Source organism: Camellia sinensis, chromosome 13, assembly GCF_055761805.1.
Source record: "Camellia sinensis isolate YWXY chromosome 13, ASM5576180v1, whole genome shotgun sequence".
NCBI classification, from domain to species: domain Eukaryota; kingdom Viridiplantae; phylum Streptophyta; class Magnoliopsida; order Ericales; family Theaceae; genus Camellia; species Camellia sinensis.
The window spans coordinates 1,213,792-1,219,587 of record NC_138973.1 but is presented as its reverse complement, the minus strand read 5'-3'; the positions used below and the strand labels follow the sequence as shown (position 1 = coordinate 1,219,587).

Sequence of the window (5,796 nt, the reverse complement as noted above, 5' to 3'; positions counted from 1 at the left end):
TCCAGTTGCACCACCATCCCTCATCAGGGGCATCAACTAGACGTCGTCGGAAGAAATAGCTACGAGCTGAATATGCCGGGCATGAGTCCACAACTCTCAACTTGTCCATCAACCATACCTGGGGAGGGATGAAAAATGAGAGATTAAAGAATAGAGTGGTGTATGTTGAGAGAAAAGTGAAAAAAGGGTTTTGAGAGAAAAATCGAGCCTGAGGGCCGACTGATTTGAGAAACATATATGAGATGGGATGGGAAACATTACCTGCAGTAGTAGTGGACTCCCCGCGAACCTAGTCGTCTCCCGGCGATGGAAAGCATCCAAGCCCATCAACGTCTCAGCTAGTGTCATGGCAATGCAGCTCTTGCCTCCTTTCAAGCCTTCGGCAACCTCAATCAAACAAACGCTAGACCCTCCGAAGCCTGAGGCAAGCAAGAAATGAGATAGCATGCACAAGCAAAGTGCATGTCGCCTAAAACTCTGCCAATGATGGTCACCGCGGTCACCAGCATCAAAAAACAAATGAACCAAGCTGGGGATGTCCAATTCTCCATCATGTATTGAAGACCGTGCATCATACATAGTGAGTCCACACATCTGTCCTAAGGCTTGGACGTGGCCAAAGCAGAATTGAGGCAAGATTTCCTCCTTGTGCTCGGATTCTATTAAAGCTTGGAAATCCTCGAAAGTGGGACACATCTCTTGTCCGCCAAAGCTAAAGATGTGTGTTACCGGATTCCAAAACCTTGCCGCAGCATGAAGGAACGGAAAACACAGCGGGGTGCGACTCAACGTGAATATTGCATTTATGCCGAAGCCCCGAAAATTCAGTTTTTCCGAACCATCTAAGCTGGCAATCCAATTTGTGAGATTTTGGACAAGAAATGCTTCCATTTGGTGCAAAAACTGAACTGAAATGGAGAAAACTATGAAACTGGGGCTTTTGTAGAAGATAGGGTATTGAGTGGAAGACAGGTGTCAACATTCTGGAGGTGCTTGCCATTTTTGGCTGATCGGCCAAAAAGAGTGCCGACCGACCATCTTTTTTGGCCGATCGACTAGTAATTATGGCCGATGGCCATTTCTTATGGCCGATGGCCTCTCCCTTTGGCCGATGTCCTCTCCCCTTGTTCTATGAGCTATCTATGTGTTGAATAGGCTGAGAACTTGTGATTGGTTCCACTATAAATGCCTTTTGGTGATGATTTTCGAAGTCGCGCCTGTGTTACTTCAATTTGTTTATCGAGTTGTTGTACTTTTGTTTATTAAGTTGTATTTTGTTTTCTTTAAGTCTTTGTTTTGCTTATCGAGTTGTATTTACATTTGATTAGCTTGTCAAGTTCTTTGCTTTGCTTATCGAGTTGTTTTGTTGTTAGTTGGTTGGTTCACTACCTGATTAATGCAATTCGAGTGTTTAGTTTTCAAAACAAAAGTTCAATCTCATTTACATTGTTGTGTAATGCAATGCGATGTGATGCGATGCGATACATAAAATGTACAAATGTAACACTTTTTCAACAAAAGAGTTGTTTCATTCCATCATATTTCCTTTTGCAAAAGCACATAGTTTTGAAGAAAATAAAATCTCCCTGACGCAGTACAATGTGCAAAACTGCTAGTAAAAAGGAAAATAAAACAAAAAATGAGAAAAGCAATAAAATGTCTGAATAAAGCAAAAGAAAGAAAAGCAACATATGAATCAACAAAATGTCTGGATCGGTGCCAGTCGCCTCAAGTGCAAGAGTCTGTCATCGTCCTCTTCCTGGACGAAGGTCCAGGATCATCGCCGTCACCTCCGCTGTATGAGCCATCCCCAGCCTCATCCTGAGACGACTCTGCCTCGACATCAGACTCATCATCATCTGGGGTAAGCTGCCGTGAACTGTTCTCAGCATGAGTACGCCTGTGCCTGCCCCGGCTATGTATCGTCATCCATCGTCTGGCGCCCCCGGCTGCCCTGGGAGGCACTGATGGTCCCGTTGCGGCACCCCCTGTGGCCGACACCTAGAATGGGGCCTGAAAACGAACAATTGGCAAACGCATCAGTTATGCTATGAAAAGTCGAGTATGAATACCGAGTACAATATATGAATGTTGTGAGTAATGCTGTGAGCAGTATGTGAGATACAGTGTATCAGTGCCGTGAGTGGTATGTGAGTGCAGCGTATCAAGTGCCGTATCGATAAAGTGATGCATCAGATCATGTATGGAACAGACTGTGCAAAGTTTGGGACTGAGTTTGAAGGAACTTACTAGGATACCATAGATGGCCAACGGGTCGATGCTCCTCTGCAGCATCCACATCCCTGAGGCTGCCAGCTCCAGGGATTGTCCAGTATACTCTACGGAGGCCTGCAAAAGTGCTAAAGTCATTAGTATTCTGCGGGATATCAAATGAAATGAAATGACTGTACGGAATGAAAAGTATGGTACATACCGGGGTCGAGTCGCGAACTCCGACAAGCTCATGATCAGCCGGAGGAGGAGCAATGGGTATCTGGTAAGTCTCCCCACCCTGTCCTCGGCATGTCATGGTGGTGGGCAGTGCTGGCCCACCCGACTCCCTGTCTCCTCTAGGACCCACTCGTGCTATGGGCCTGGGTCGCCCTCAGTGCCCTTGCTCCTGCCGCTGGCGTTGCAGGCCTCTCTCTCTCGACTCGGCGAGCACCGGTCAAAGGCCACATGAGATAAGCCTAGATGAACTCGGTGTAGTCGCCCTCATCTCGGAAAAGGTCCGAATCCCAGCCGATAGTGAAGTCCATCATCTTCTCCAGGGTGTACCTCTCGGTAGCCCTTGTATGGGTAAGAGGTGGCCTTGGAACTATCTGCTCTGGTAGGCCGAGGGTCTACCTCAAGAAGCGCTCTCCGAAATACCAAGCCCAGTAGACTGGACCCTCTAGCAAATCTTGAACCGGGCAGTCTTCTGAGCACCTGCGTACTGGTCCCTCCCCGCGTCCGGCAATGCGGCCCAGGGCTGCCAGGTGATCTGCTTTGTTATCTGCTGTTGAAAGTATAATGTAAAGTGAAGCTTAAATAAACTGCAATGTTTGAAATACCTCTATGGCAGTGATGGTGTCGAAGTATCTGCGAAAAAACAGGAAAGACTCCCGTGGCCTCCGCTCACACCTCACGTTATAGCGATGAGAATATGGAACGTCGAGGGAGATCTCCACATCCGGCACTGGGGCAAGACTCGAAAAGTAGGCATACACCCACAACTGCAGAGTGTAAAAGGACAACAGTGAGTATGCTTATCAGATAAAACAAAATGCAGATAAAGCAGAAATCAGAGAATGTGTGCAGTGTATTGTGTAGTGTGTGCAATGTACAGCCAATGTAAAGCAGATTGCGTGTATGCAGTGTGTGTGGTGTACAAATAGTGTAAAGCAGAACTGTAAAGAAGAAGGAAAGGTGTACCTCCCAGGCCCGCCAGTAGCCTCCGAGCAAATGTCCGCTGTGTCGAGAGGATGAGCTCATATATCCATAAAGTGTGGGCAAGCCTGCGCCACCCCAGTCGTAGCGCCGGATCCGCGTCATGTCCACCAATGTGCTCAGCAGATAAAGGGCAACAGTGTTCACCCGGTCGGCGAAAAGGGTGGTCCCCAACAAAAACATGATGAATCCACGGGCATACTGCTCCACCTCCTCACGGATCGTGGGCGCCTGTACCCTGAAGTGGTCCTCGAACCAAGAATACCTCACGAACCCTGGCTAGGAGAGAGGTGACCGAGTGCCAAGCAGGTAGATCTGGGTAGTGTCCCACTCATCCATGTCAGTGTCAAAGGGAATCGGGTCACCCCTACTCCGATGCCTGTGAGCATGGAGAAGTCGAAGAGGGTCATCGTCATCTCCCCTATAGCAGAAATGTGGAAGGAATCGATGGTGTCCCACCACCTCTCCACTAGCATGCCAAGAAGGGGCCTACTTGCAGTGAGGAGCGAGAGTCCCATGCAGAAGGTGCCGAAGCCGGCCTGATCAACAATGTGGCAGACCGCATCGGGCAGCTCCATGTACCAACCTCGGGCGATGGTATTCCCATACTCCCGAAAGGCATGGGAATCTCCCTGTGTTCAAAGACAAACAGATGCGATGTAGTATTAGATATATAGTGTCTGAATGCGTTCAGAGTTAATGAAAATGCAGTTTGTGTGCATGTGTCCGAGTTTACACAAATATCGGGTGTGGGTGTGCTCACGGTGAACTAAGCATGTCATATATCAGTGTGTTTGGGTTAATCAGTTACAGAACAGTACTGGCTATCCGAAGTGTACAATCTACATTGCAGAAAATAAAAGAGGGGAAGAATGTACCTCAGCAGCGCCGTAGGAAAGGTGCGAGTCTGGCTCGCAAAGCAGGAGCTCCAGTGGCACACCTCGCGCGTAGCTCCTGAACTGACAGATGCTATCGGGAGGCAGTATGTGTATCGCCGGCCTGTAGGTCGCCGAATCGAATGGTCGAATGCTAAGAGGTAGGAGCTCGACCTCGAGATCCACATCCATCTTTGGGGGAGTCCCACCCCGTGGAATGTCGTCTGCCATCTCAAGAAGGGTGCAAAAATGGCCGAGGATATGGAAAACGGGTGAAAATGCAAAAAGTCAACCCAAAAGTCAACCCCAAGGGGTGAAAATGAGAGAAAAGGTTGGTGTGTTAAAAAGGCACGAAGATCGAGGTAAACTCAGGAGAAACAAACCCCAAGTTGTGGAAATCGAGAATGTGGCACCGAAAACGAGTTTCGTTCGGTTCAAAGTGTGTAAAACGAAGAGGGTTTCGCAAATCGAACGTCGTGGGAGGCTCGAAAACAAGGGAACAACACGAATCGAAGGGACGAAAATCACCTAGAGAGAGAGAGGAGTGATTTTTGAGCTTGAGGAAGTGAGGAAATAGGGTTTGAGGCCCTATATTTAAAGACCCGCGGTGAATGGACAAAACTGCCCCAAAATTGCCATTTTTGGCCGATTGGCCAAATTGTTAGGCGACCGGCTAAATTTTTGGCCGATGATCTACTTTTGTGGTCGATGGCCTCCCCTTGTGGTCGATGCAACTCCAATGCCCTTGTCTGGGTCAATTGTGTTGATTGGTACCCTTATCTCTCAAGACAGTGCAAGAAAGTACACTTTTGAAGCTTAACCGGCCTTCGTGTTGACCTCGAACCGTGTCTTCCGTGTGCGGCACTTGATACGCACAAGATGTATCCTTTTTTGTATCCTGTTGTATATTGCGAGATTTAGAAATTGTTTTGAATACTTTGCATTACAATGTTTTGTCATGCTTGTAACAAGCGCGCTTGTTATACGTCTTTTTGCTCTAGCATTAAGCATGCCTCATCTTGCTTTGAAGTTGTATCTCAACATCGCGAATAACATGCCTTTACCATGCTTCCGTTGAATATGTGCCTCTCTTTGTTGTCGCATTGTTATGCACACACTATATGCGTCGTCGCACACATTTCCTTGCATTGTCATGCACATCTCGCTTTCCTTGTTTTACACATTGCTTGCGTTGTCAAGCATGCTTTACTTACATGTATTTATGCTTTCCTTGCTTTGCACATTGCTTGCGTTGTCGCGCATGCTTTACTTACATGTGTTTATGCTTTCCTTGCTTTGCACATTGCTTGCGTTGTCGCGCATGCTTTACTTACACGTGTTTATGCTTTTCTTGCTTTACACATTGCTTGTGTTGTTGCGTATGCTTTACTTATATGTGTTTATGCCTCTCTTTGTTGTCGCATTGTTATGCACACATTGTATGCGTTGTTGCGTATGCTTTACTTACATGTGTTTATGCTTTCTTTGCTTC

At 47.3% G+C, this 5,796-nt stretch overlaps 1 long non-coding RNA gene across 1 annotated transcript; it reads right to left on the bottom strand.

Moving 5' to 3' along the window:
- Positions 1 to 1,507: 1,507 nt before the first annotated feature.
- On the bottom strand, positions 1,508 to 4,061 carry LOC114289688 (uncharacterized). Its single transcript, XR_003638687.2, has 5 exons — positions 3,415 to 4,061; positions 3,054 to 3,215; positions 2,435 to 2,971; positions 2,251 to 2,349; positions 1,508 to 2,013 (listed from the first exon to the last, which is right to left on the bottom strand). It is a non-coding gene; the product is annotated as an uncharacterized LOC114289688 (long non-coding RNA).
- Positions 4,062 to 5,796: the final 1,735 nt, after the last annotated feature.